The 12,982-nt window shown below is 39.9% G+C and overlaps 1 long non-coding RNA gene across 1 annotated transcript; it reads right to left on the bottom strand.

The window, feature by feature from the left end:
• Positions 1-1,088: 1,088 nt before the first annotated feature.
• Positions 1,089-8,921, bottom strand: LOC112245850. The gene is made up of 3 exons (XR_002952817.1): positions 8,644-8,921; positions 5,243-5,286; positions 1,089-1,876 (listed from the first exon to the last, which is right to left on the bottom strand). It is a non-coding gene; the product is annotated as an uncharacterized LOC112245850 (long non-coding RNA).
• Positions 8,922-12,982: the final 4,061 nt, after the last annotated feature.

The following is a 12,982-nucleotide window of genomic DNA, read 5'->3' as shown; positions in this document are numbered from 1 at the left end:
AAGAGGAACGTTTTGAGGCAATTAAATCTTTTCAGTCTGGAAAAACACCAGGGTAGAGGTATATCAGACCTTTTTTGATGTATTCAAAGATCCATTATTAACATGTTTTAATTACTCTTATACAAATGGTAGACTTTCATGTACTCAACAAGAAGGTCTGATTTCATTACTACTAAAACAGGACCCAGGTGGTAAGTATAAAGATTCAGTCCATTTAAAAAAACTGGAGGCCTCAAACACTTCAATGTTGTGATGCGAAAATCCTGGCGAAATGCATAGCATATAGAATAAAAAAGGTTTTATGAGATATTGTTCATCCTGATCAGACACGTTTTTTACATGAACGATATATTGGAGATAATATACGACAATTACTTGAAACAAGTGAACATTATGAAACATTGAAGATACCAGGCCTGATCGTTTGATAAAGTACGACTAGAATTTATATATAAATGCCTAGATTACTTTAATTTTGGTGACTCTCTTATACAATGGGTTTAAGTTATGTACAGCAACCCCAGATGTAAAATAGTAAATAATGGTTACTTCTCAGAAAGTATTGAGCTTTAAGAGGAGTAAAACAAGGCTGTCCGTTGTCTCCATATCTATTTATTATGGCCATTGAAATGCTAGCTATTAAAATTAGATCTAACAAGTACATCAAGGGGTTAGAAATCCAGGGGATAAAAACAAAAGTGTCGATGTATGCCGAAGTCCACAATCTGGTCCCTGCACAGTCTCATTGAAGATCTTGATCACTTTCCTAGCCTCTCAGGAGGCTATTAAAACCTAATTATAAAGTGTACCATATTACATATTGGATCATTTAAAAATAGTGTTTACGCTACCTTATTATTGATTGAATGACTCACTTAAAATTTAGCAAAATGCTGGTCATCTTTCTGAAGGTTAGATTCTTTCAATTCAGCAGCTCTGTAATGGTGTATTTTAAAGGAGTTGACAAGCACTTGATAGATGCTGGAGGAATAGCATGTCCTTTACTGAATGAAGAGAGACACACTCAATAATTATTTAATTTCATACTTATTTCATTGTCACATTTATGAGTTTTAACAATGGGTGGATTGATGCTCCTTCACAACAATGTAATTAGGCTACACATTTACACTGGGGTGAAACTTTCACTGGGGAAGGAACATTCTGAAATTACATTTTTGTCCCCCATGTTTTATCATTGGAATGTGAAACAAAACAGGGCAACGGTGTACTTTAGGACCATGCGGACGCCTCCGAGCGTCGGGTAGGCCGTTTGGAGTGTTTATCCGACTGGATAAAAAAAAAAATATATAATATTAATATTATGCCCCCCCACTTATACAACCATGTACACGTGTATTATTGCACAGTTACCACACCTTGTGACAACCTCCTGCTCTTCTCAGTTCAAAAGGTACATGAATTATAAACTGATTGCACGGTAATTACCAGAAAAAACTAGGCTACTTTGTTCCTCCTTCATAAAAAAGCAGCCGGGAGCTAATCACAAAAGGCAAGGGTGACCTCACACCTTGTTCCTGGAGGAGGTGGGGCAGTGACAGGTCCTGAGGATGTTGGCACATGGGCCTGTAGGCTAATGGAGGAGACATTTAGTGGAAGTGGGACATATTGCTTCCAAGGGGGAGCTGGGGTCCAGCATCTCCCCATAGACCCAGACAGACGGGCTCAGAGAGACTGAGAAAGAGGAAGAGAGAGTCCTGCTCATCATGAGTCACAGCTGGTGCTGCATGCTGCATGTTACATGGTGCTGGGTCCCCCATCTTGCTCAACGCTGTCCTCTGGAACGGTTACGCAAGCACAGTGGCAGATGGAAAGTGGAAACACTCAGTGTGCTGCCTCCTTCATCTGACTGGAGCTTGAGATAGGATAGAGAGATGGACAGAAACGTTTTATCTATAAAAATAGATCAATTGCGGGCCGCTGTTGAATTCTTCTGTACATATACAGAACATCAGACACACATGGCTGTGAGGACTTGTGGTGTGGCTATCTAGGAGTGTGTGTGGTGCATGATGTTCTCTCTAGTCCACAAACTCATGTTGTGTCCTGCTGTGTAACCTATTAAACAATGGTATACTGTTCAAAGACAATACACTGTACTAAGGTTTTATATTATATTGTGCTGCCAAAAATGTAGTGTAGTGGAGAGCTGCTATCTCTCCTTTTTGATTGACTTAACTGTTTAATAGATAACATTGATTGGCCTGAGAGCTAACAATTGCATTCACTCTAACCTGCGCTTCCCATCAATAGTTGTTTATAAGGCAAGGGTGGAAACCTGCAGGCCCTTAACCACTGGCCTTAAATACTCCTGTAACTCTGTGTATTATTTAGGATTTTATTTCACTGGTATAGGGCATAGCCGCCTTAACGTATGTTGAGCTGAGGTGGAGTGGACATGAATGTATTCGTATGGTAAAGAGACATTTACTCACTGTGTTGTGTGTCCTATTCAAACTGCAAACTTCATTAGTCCTCCTTTACATCATCTGGTGCTTTTATTCATTATTCATACAGCTACAGATACAAATATATATAATATTCATATAAACAAGCTTCCAAGAAAGAGACAGATAAGATCATGAAGAATTTTCCTGAGTCATTATAATAATATTTTTTTCAGTGTGACTACAATTGCACTAGAATTGTTTATTTTTTTATTATTTCATTGATATTTTTGCATGTTTTTGTATTTTCTAAATATTTAATACTTAATACTTGATACTTGTGTTCTGTTTTGTATGACGTAACAACGTAAATTGTTGATCTGTATTATGAAAGAAGAAAAAAATAATTGTGTGCAAAGCTATCAAAGGGTGGCTATTTTGAAGAATCTCAAATATAAAATATATTTTCATTTTTACTACGAGTCCATGTGGTATTTCATAGTTTTGATGTCTTCACTACTATGCTACAATGTAGACAAATAGTAAAAAATAAAGAACAACCCTTGAATGAGTAGGTGTGTTCAAACTTTTGACTGGTTTGTTGTTTGTTTAACCTTTATTTAACTAGGCAAATCAGTTAAGAACAAATTCTTATTTACAATGACGGCCTACACCGGCCAAACCCGGACGACACTGGGCCAATTGTGTGCCGCCCTATGAGACTCCCAATCACGGACAGTTATGATACAGCCTGGTACTGTATATTAATCCATAAATCGAACCTATAATTAGTCATGCTTTTATTTTATTTTTTTTGAAACATTGAACAATCCGCACACATTAATATAGGCTTCCAAATGTCTTTATTGTTAAAGTTGCACTATGCAGAAAACTGCTTGCTAAAATTCTAATAGTTTGCCTAATTTCAGTTTATTTGACAAAATAAGACAGTACAATGATTCGCTACACTATACTATCTAAATCGCTGTGAAATATATTTTCCATAACCAAAAATATTTGTATTTCAGCAGTTATAAACTGGTGTACAAAACCGAAAGTAAAAGATACAAAAACAAAACTTAAGAACATGAAGCATAGAAATAGCGCACATCAAACAGATATACTGCATCTTAGACTTGTTTTAAAGTAGATTGGTAGGTCTATAACTCACAGTTCTATGTGAATTTAGTCTCCCAAAACGTTTTTTACCCTTATTTATTTACTACAAAAATGCTAATAACTGACACACAATCCAATGAAGGTATCTATAGAAAACCTACTCAAATCCTCTTCAGTGAATTAATTTAAATGAAGAGCTGCCCAAATCCTCTTAACCAGGACCAAGGGAAACTATTGTGCTTGCCCTTGGAAGAAGACTGAGGAAAGGTGGCTACTGTGGATATGTAGGAGAATTCATCAAAGTGAAAAGACATAAAGGCCCATCAAAGTAACAATTTGCACAGTAGCCAGATTAGGCTATAGCTCAGTGACAATGTCAATGATATATGAGTCCTCTATAATTCTACTGAGAGAAAATCTCTGCTGTTTAAATAGGGATGGCCTTCTCTAGGCCAAATAATCTAATTTAACAAAATCTCTGGAGGTTTCAAGGAGCGTGGATGGGTTGAGGCTGAGGAGCTCCCTAATTCAACTGAACTGAGAGAATTGGGCATTTGAGAATATGTGGAGAATGTGTGGATATTTCGATTTCCTATTAATCCCTGCAAAGGGAACTGAATATGAAAATTATACTTTCTTATTGACTTTAAGTTGAGCTGTAAAGACTTTTCCCCTAATGGTATGAAATATGTAGAAAGTGAAGAATCTTAAGGTTAAAAAACCTGTGTTCTCTAAGTTTACTGTGCTTTTCAGATATAGATGCAGCCAAGGATGCAATGTACCCTATCCTTAAACTCATTGAGGTGAAACTTAACCTTGAGAACTTTAGCACATTATCACATTCAGCAGAAAGAGACAACCTACCACTCCCTGTCCCTGTGCTTGGTCATATTGGACTAAAGTTTTCTGAAGGTCAACATTTAATGGATAGATGTACGTAACTGTGAATGGAATCTGAGTCCTGTGTGCATGTTGTTACTATCGGGATCATTGAACCTTCAGAAACCTTTTGGTGAGCAAAGCAATAAACACAGACAAACAAACGAAGAAGAAAGAATACTGTAGCACCTGGGATTATTTCCCAATATCTCATGTAAAAGAGGAGGGCATTAGAAGTAAATGTGCTGCCATTACGGGGTGATCTTGGTTTCATTCAATGAAGATAATGAAGCAGCGGAAAATCATAAATACAGCAATGATACTGCAATGTAAAAATACGTTTAGGGCCTTGTCAATGCACCCATTTTCATCCCTCACCAAGCAAGGCTACGGTAATGAAATTGCATTCAGGAAAAATGAATAGATGAGGATGTACAGAAATATAATTCATGAGCATTAAACCTGGGATACAGGAAATCACATCACAAAGACACTGAGACACATAAAAATAATGTGTTTGGATATCTAATCATAAACTTCCACATCACCCACCTTTACATAAGCAAGACCATTACAAACAATATTTTCTTAATCTTTGTGGTATCTAAATATACACTGATACATTCCATTTATTACAAGAGCTTCCAATAGCTATTTATCCCACTTTCTAAACCTCACTCTCTACTGTTAATCCTCTGAGCAGTAATCTGTGGTCTAAAATAAGAAGCCAGGCTTGATCCATGAGGTAATCAATTCAGACAGAGGGCTGCAGGACACAAGCTATATTTAGACTTCCTAAAATGGAGGAATTTTAAGTAAAAAGGACCCCTGCTTACCTGGTGCAGAGATGGCCAGAGACAAGGCAGGAACAATAGTGATTCTGTTAATGAGACAAAAAAAGACAAAAACATTTATTATGACACTTGTAATCATATAAACCACAAGAAAAAACAACAGACCTTACTATACACAACCTATGTTTTCTGTTTGTTCTTTCAAGTTTTTTCTCGCTTGATAGTGACATTCTAGCGCTGAGTGAAGTAAAGCAATAGGAGAGCTTGACGGTTGTTCTTAAAAACAGATAATTTCACACCAAGAATCTCTGACCTACAGAATACTCCCACTACTCACTTTCTAAAGCTTCAGAAGATTGATCTCTGTAGCTCAGTTTGCAGAGCCTGGTGCAGAGCACACCAGGATTCAATTGGGTTCAACTCCAAAGACCACCTATACATACAATATATGCATTGAAAAAAGTGTCTGGGCTCCGCCACAGCCACATGAGGCTGAAGAAGTGGGACAGGCTCTACTGTTGGGGGTAGTCATGGAGTCAGCCTTTGAAGTACGTCTCTGGCTTCATTTCTATGTGCATGTGTTGACTTAAGGATCCAACACTTTTTAAAACATTTTCGCCTAAAATGACACCCAAATATAACTGCCTGTAGCTCAGGACCTGAAGCAAGGATATGCATATTGTTGATAGGGGGGGGTTGTACCATCATCTATGAAATGCAAGAGAAAGACCATATTGTATTATTCCAGCCCAGGCACCATTTCGATTTCGGCCACTAGATGGCAGCAGAGTATGTGCAACGTTTTAGACTGATCCAATGAACCATTGCAAATCTGTTCAAAGTGTTGTATTAAGACTGCCCAAACGTGCCTAGTTGGTGTATTAATACATTTTCAAGTTCATAATTGTGCACTCTCCTCAAACAATAGCATGGTATTCTTTCAATGTAATAGCTACTGTAAATTGGACAGTGCAGTTAGATTAACAGGAATTTAATCTTTCTGCCCAAATCAGATATGTCATTGTCCTGGGAATTGTTTTGTTACTTACAACCTCATGCTAATCACATTAGCATACGTTAGCTCAACCGTCCCGCGAGGGGGACACCGATCCCATAGTGGTTTAAGATATTCGCATACATAGGTTTGGTTTGCTCGTAGTAGAATAAGGCTAGGCAAAGTGAACGTCTGTGCTTGCATAATCCCTTTTTCTGTTTGTCCCTCTTGAGACGCCATATCAACAACATTCCACTTCCTCAACTGAAGAAATCTGTCATTAATTTTGACATTTTTGCTGAGGAGTTCTTAGTCACACAATTTTACATATAACTAAGATGTTTGGTGCAGTATTTCTCAAGTGAAATAATGAACTTGAAAACTAGTTGTCTGTCGTTGAATGACAAGAAACACTTCATTGATTGTTGACCAATCACTGACGAAGGGGCGTAGACTTCAGCTACCGAACTTCGACAAGCCACAAGAAAAAAACAAGGTGTCCTCGAACAGCCGAAAAAAAACAGGCCGAACGCTGCAAAACACCAAAACAAACGTCATAATATACAGTGGGGCAAAAAAGTATTTAGTCAGCCACCAATTGTGCAAATTTTCCCACTTAAAAAGATGAGAGAGGCCTGTAATTTTCATAAAGGTACACTTCAACTATGACAGACAAAATGAGAAAAAAAAATCCAGAAAATCACATTGTAGGATTTTTTATTAATTTATTTGCAAATTATGGTGGAAAATAAGTATTTGGTCAATAACAAAAGATTATCTCAATACTTTGTTATATACCCTTTGTTGGCAATGACAGAGGTCAAATGTTTTCTGTAAGTCTTCACAAGGTTTTCACACACTGTTGCTGGAATTTTGGCCTATTCCTTCATGAAGATCTCCTCTAGAGCAGTGATGTTTTGGGGCTGTTTCTGGGCAACACGGACTTTCAACTCCCTCCAAAGATTTTCTATGGGGTTGAGATCTGGAGACTGGCTAGGCCACTCCAGGACCTTGAAATGCTTCTTACGAAGCCACTCCTTCGTTGCCCGGGCGGTGTGTTTGGGATCATTGTCATGCTGAAAGACCCAGCCACGTTTCATCTTCAATGCCCTTGCTGATGGAAGGAGGTTTTCACTCAAAATCTCACGATACATGGCCCCATTCATTCTTTCCTTTACATGGATCAGTCGTCCTGGTCCCTTTGCAGAAAAACAGCCCCAAAGCATGATGTTTCCACCCCCATGCTTCACAGTAGGTATGGTGTTCTTTGGATGCAACTCAGCATTCTTTGTCCTCCAAACACGACAAGTTGAGTTTTTACCAAAAAGTTAGATTTTGGTTTCATCTGACCATATGACATTCTCTCAATCTTCTTCTGGATCATCCAAATGCTCTCTAGCAAACTTCAGACGGGCCTGGATATGTACTGGCTTAAGCAGGGGGACACGTCTGGCACTGCAGGATTTCAGTCCCTGGTGGCATAGTGTGTTACTGATGGTAGGCTTTGTTACTTTGGTCCCAGCTCTCTGCAGGTCATTCACTAGGTCCCACCGTGTGGTTCTGGGATTTTTGCTCACCGTTCTTGTGATCATTTTGACACCACGGGGTGAGATCTTGCGTGGAGCCCCAGATCGAGGGAGATTATCAGTGGTCTTGTATGTCTTCCATTTCCTAATAATTGCTCCCACAGTTGATTTCTTCAAACCAAGCTGCTTACCTATTGCAGATTCAGTCTTCCCAGCCTGGTGCAGGTCTACAATTTTGTTTCTGGTGTCCTTTGACAGCTCTTTGGTCTTGGCCATAGTGGAGTTTGGAGTGTGACTGTTTGAGGTTGTGGACAGGTGTCTTTAATACTGATAACAAGTTCAAACAGGTGCCATTAATACAGGTAACGAGTGGAGGACAGAGGAGCCTCTTAAAGAAGAAGTTACAGGTCTGTGAGAGCCAGAAATCTTTGCTTGTTTGTAGGTGACCAAATACTTATTTTCCACCATAATTTGCAATAAATTCATTAAAAATCCAACAATGTGATTTTCTGGATTTTATTTTCTCATTTTGTTTGTCATAGTTGAAGTGTACCTATGATGAAAATTACAGGCCTCTCTCATCTTTTTAAGTGGGAGAACTTGCACAATTGGTGGCTGACTAAATACTTTTTTGCCCCACTGTATGTGCAAACAATTTTTGACAGTAAGGTTTAGGGATCTATTCAATCTGTAAAGCTGAAGTGTTACAGATTCCACAATATAAGTTTAAAGGTACTTTCCAATTGAGCAGACATATGCAGCGTTTATCATGATTGCAGTCTCCGTTAAAGCGGGGAGATTGCCTTTAAATTTCAATCACTCTGTAAAGAGGAACTTGAAAAGAGCCCTTAGCATGAAGAACGGAAGTAGAATGCGAGAAAAGGCGAGAAATCTGTCTACATATCAACACAGCCAAAACCCACCTGTGAACAAAAACACCCTTCATAGAGAGATCCTGCTGTGATGTGATTCAGTTAGAAGTGATCCTCTACCCAGGAGCACCAGGGTAACAGGATGCCTCAGACATATTAGAGCAGGGAGAAAAACAAAGGCATCATAAAGGAAGAGCCTCGCCAGACCTCATGAGTTGGTGTGTGTGTGTGCACTCCAAAATGATGTCCCTCAGGTTCTTAAAAATGCTGCTGTTGTGGCGTGGATCCAAGAACTCAAGGGGAGAGGTAACCTGCTAGTTCCTATTAACATTTTCTCTTCATGTTAATTTAAAGCCGGAACTATGGGTGGGTCATCACTGGTGGAGTGTGTGTGTGTGCGTGCGTGTTTTCACCCATGCGTGTGTGCGTGCGTGCGCGGGTTAGAGTGTGACGGCTCTATCTACTGGCAATTTCACATATTTCTATTTATAAACTCCGTTCAGAGAGCAAGAAGCCCCATTTCCTGCTGTTTCATTGTGGAGGAGAGAATAATGACTCTCCAGAGTGTCATCATCTCATAGACTTTCTCCAGAGAATTGCTCTCTTCCTCCTGTTTGAAGACAAGGAGATAGAGAGAAAGAAAATCAACAGTCCTTTTCACAAGAGTAGAATTGTTTATAGAGTGCACATATATCAACGAGCAGAATAAAGCCACTTGATGTAGGGCTCCATAGCTAAAGCGGGCATTGGACATTGGCTTCACGGAGTCGCATTAAGAGAAATCCCATGCAATCTTGTTTTAAAAAAACACTGGAATCTGATATCTAATCTACACCTCAATTAGGCTGATAGAAATCCTAATTTTATTGATTTATTTAAAATATGAGTCATTATTTTTATTTCTACACTTTCTTGTTCTGAACTTCCAACATGAGTGGGATGGGTGTGGCTGCGTGACAATTAACAAGAACAGCTGCTCACTGATTTCACAGCTCCAACGCAGTTACACCTCTGACACCGCCAAAACATCAGCTATGCGGGTGTCGGCTATCCCCTGTTAACGCAGGATCTGATTGAATCTAGGCCTTTATTGTACTAGCCGTCACTCACCAGAGATGGAAAAAGTACCCAATTTTCATACTTGAGTAAAAGTAAAGATACCTTAATAGAAAATGACTCAAGTAAAAGTGAAAGTCACCCAGTAAAACACTACTTGAGTAAAAGTCTGAAAGTATTTGGTTTTAAATATATGTAAATATCAAAAGTAAATGTAATTGATCAAATATACTAAAGTATCAAAATGAAAAGTATACACTACCGGTCCAAAATTTGGGGTCACTTAGAAATGTCCTTGTTTTTGAAAGAAAAGCTATTTTTCTGTCCATTAAAATAACATTAAAATTATCAGAAATACAGTGTAGACATTGTTAATATTGTAAATGACTATTGTAGCTGGACATTTTTTATGGAATATCTACATAGGCGTACAGAGGCCCATTATCAGCAACCATCACTCCTGTGTTCCAATGGAAAGTTGTGTTAGCTAATCCAAGTTTATCATTTTAAAAAGCTAATTGATCATTAGAAAACCCTTTTGCAATTATGTTAGCACAACTGAAAACTGTTGCCCTGATTAAAGAAGCAATAAAACGGGCCTTCTTTAGACTGGTTGAGTATCTGAAGCATCAGCATTTGTGGATTCAATTACTGGCTCAAATTGGCCAGAAACAAATAACTTTCTTCTGAAACTTGTCAGTCTATTCTTGTTCTGAGAAATGAAGGCTATTCCATGTGAGAAATTTTCAAGAAACTGAAGATCTTGTACAACACTGTGTACTACTCCCTTCACAGAACAGCGCAAACTGGCTCTAACCAGAATAGAAAGAGGAGTGGGAGACCCCGGTGCACAACTGAGCAAAAGGACAAGTACATTAGAGTGTCTAGTTTGAGAAACAGATGCCTCACAAGTCCTCAACTGGCAGCTTCATTAAATAGTACCCGCAAAACACCAGTCTCAACATCAACAGTGAAGAGACAACTCCAGGATGCTGGCCTTCTAGGCAGAGTTCCTCTGTCTGTGTTCTTTTTGCCCATCTTAATCTTTTATTGGCCAGTCTGAGATATGGCTTTTTCTTTGCAACTCTGCACTCACTCTGTCAGTGAGTGTAAGAGAGCAAGAACACACCTCAAAGCAGAATAGCCAACACATAGAGACACTAGCCAGGGGGGAGAGAGCTAACGAAGGACGCCGATTCAATGTCATGCAAATGTATTGAGGGGGAACTCCTGTGGCTGACAGGACAGAAAAGGTCAGAGAACTAAACGTTGGGAGGCGGACAGGTCCAGTCAGGTCCGATGACCTTGATCCACATCCAACTGAGAGATGGTCAACCTAATGAGGTTGGTGGAGTGACTGATTTGGAGGAGGAGGCAGTTGCCCCTTACACACGGACTGATATGAGGTCAGATTTGCGTTTCTGAGTAGGATGAAGTTGCACACGATCAATGCCTTCATTACCACTGATTAATGAAAGGACTGGATAGGTTGACACAACATGTTGCTTTCACTTATCATGTTTATCTATATCAGTGAGTGTGGAAGAAAGGACACAACAAAAGGAAAAAAGTTACAACTCTTTAGACAGAGCTTCTACTATAAAGAGAGGAGAGGAAGACACTGCATGTTTAAAAATAGGCTCTTAACTTAATCTCCCTGTAACTGTTTGAAATAACTGTGCCCAAACAACAGATGAATGTGGATGATTCTTTTCTTTACATTACCTGCCTAGAAAATAATACAAGGCTGAAAGCTCCTAGTCTGGACTCTCCAGACAGTATCTAATATGTGATATTGAGTGTAGCTACTGCATGTGGCTGTGAGATTAAAGGTCCTGAACTGTGAATTGGCTTGGTCAGCATCTGCGGCCAATAGAAAACAATAAAAACAACACATCATAGACCATCTCTTGGGTCAAAATAATCAGCAGCTTGGCTACCATTCTGTTGGTTTTTCAGAGCTCTAGGTCCTACTGTATTCAATCAAAAGCTGTCACTGGGTTTATAAGGTAAGACTAAAACGTATTTTTCATTCACTAAGACTGTTACGTTAGAACACACCTTATCTCCTTACTCCCACCCACCCACCCACCCATCCATCTGCCCACCCACCCATCTCCCCACCCACACAATCATTCCTGACAGACAGGATCAGATTGATGCCCTTTATCACACACAAATAAGAGAACAGAAGGAAACACTATGCCGCTGCTCCCACTGGACACCATCACTCATCCCCAGCAGAGATTTATACACTCTTGTCATGTAGCATTGGAGAGGGGGAGACATACACACAGAGGGACAGAGAATGGAGGAGTGAGAGATTGAAATGGAAAGGGAGTGATTGTGTATATGGGGTGGGGGTGAAAAACGTGTGTGAGAGGTGAAGAGGATGAGAAAAAAAGAACTAGAACATCCTCTCTCCCTCCCAGCCACTAAGCTGCACAGTTAGTACACCATGTACGTACAGTGAATGAGGTTGACTGACGGGTATGAGTAGCCCACATGAAGGCTTCTCTGGGAACCCTGGCATACCCAGGCCCTCTGGGAAACCAAATGCCATCCCTCATGGAGCTTAGTCTGCTGACTAGGGCACAACTCCATGATCCTCACAGAGCACAGTGTGCCAAGGAACAGAACACAAGGCTGGTGACCATGCATGATTAGGATTACCCATGACACCAGGAGACAGGGAAATATTGTAGCCCCTCAGAGACAACCCAGCTGTTATGATGTAGCCAACAGGAGTTTATCCTAATGGGAGATATCACTTCAAAAGACAGATGTGACACTGCTTCTCCACACCCTCAGATTAGGACAAGACAAAGTTCCAAGGTGTCTGGGTTTATTTAGTTTAGTTGAATGCACCGGTAGACCGGCAGGGATAATGCACGCCACTGTCTACTTAATGGTGCTGTTCTTTGCTGAGTCGTTGGTTCAGACAGTTGAATAGAAGTGTCTGGGAGATATTTGTCTGCATGAAATGTGTTCACAGTCTGGAGTTGGGCCTGTTCCTTGTCAGCCTGCTACCAACTGATAAGCGTCAGTCTGGTAAGCTTTTTAGGCGTGACGAATAAGTCAATACATTGCATTTAATGTGAAAAGATATGCGTCACGGTATAGCTAGAGCATATAGCTAGGATTAGGGTTGATCCAAGATGTGGAGATGAAACGAGGGTTAGGGTTGAGCTGTGAGCATGAAGCTACGGTTAGGGTCGAGGCATAGGGGATGAGCCAGGATGTGTGCATGAAGCTAGAGTTAGGGCCTTAACACTAGACGAAGCCTAATCCAAATTACTTAATGTGCCCCTCTCCCCACTACATGGCAGACCTC

Source organism: Oncorhynchus tshawytscha, linkage group LG03, assembly GCF_018296145.1.
Source record: "Oncorhynchus tshawytscha isolate Ot180627B linkage group LG03, Otsh_v2.0, whole genome shotgun sequence".
In the NCBI taxonomy this organism is placed as follows: Eukaryota; Metazoa; Chordata; class Actinopteri; order Salmoniformes; family Salmonidae; genus Oncorhynchus; species Oncorhynchus tshawytscha.
The sequence above is the reverse complement of the archived record's forward strand: the minus strand, read 5'-3'. Positions and strand labels throughout refer to the sequence as shown.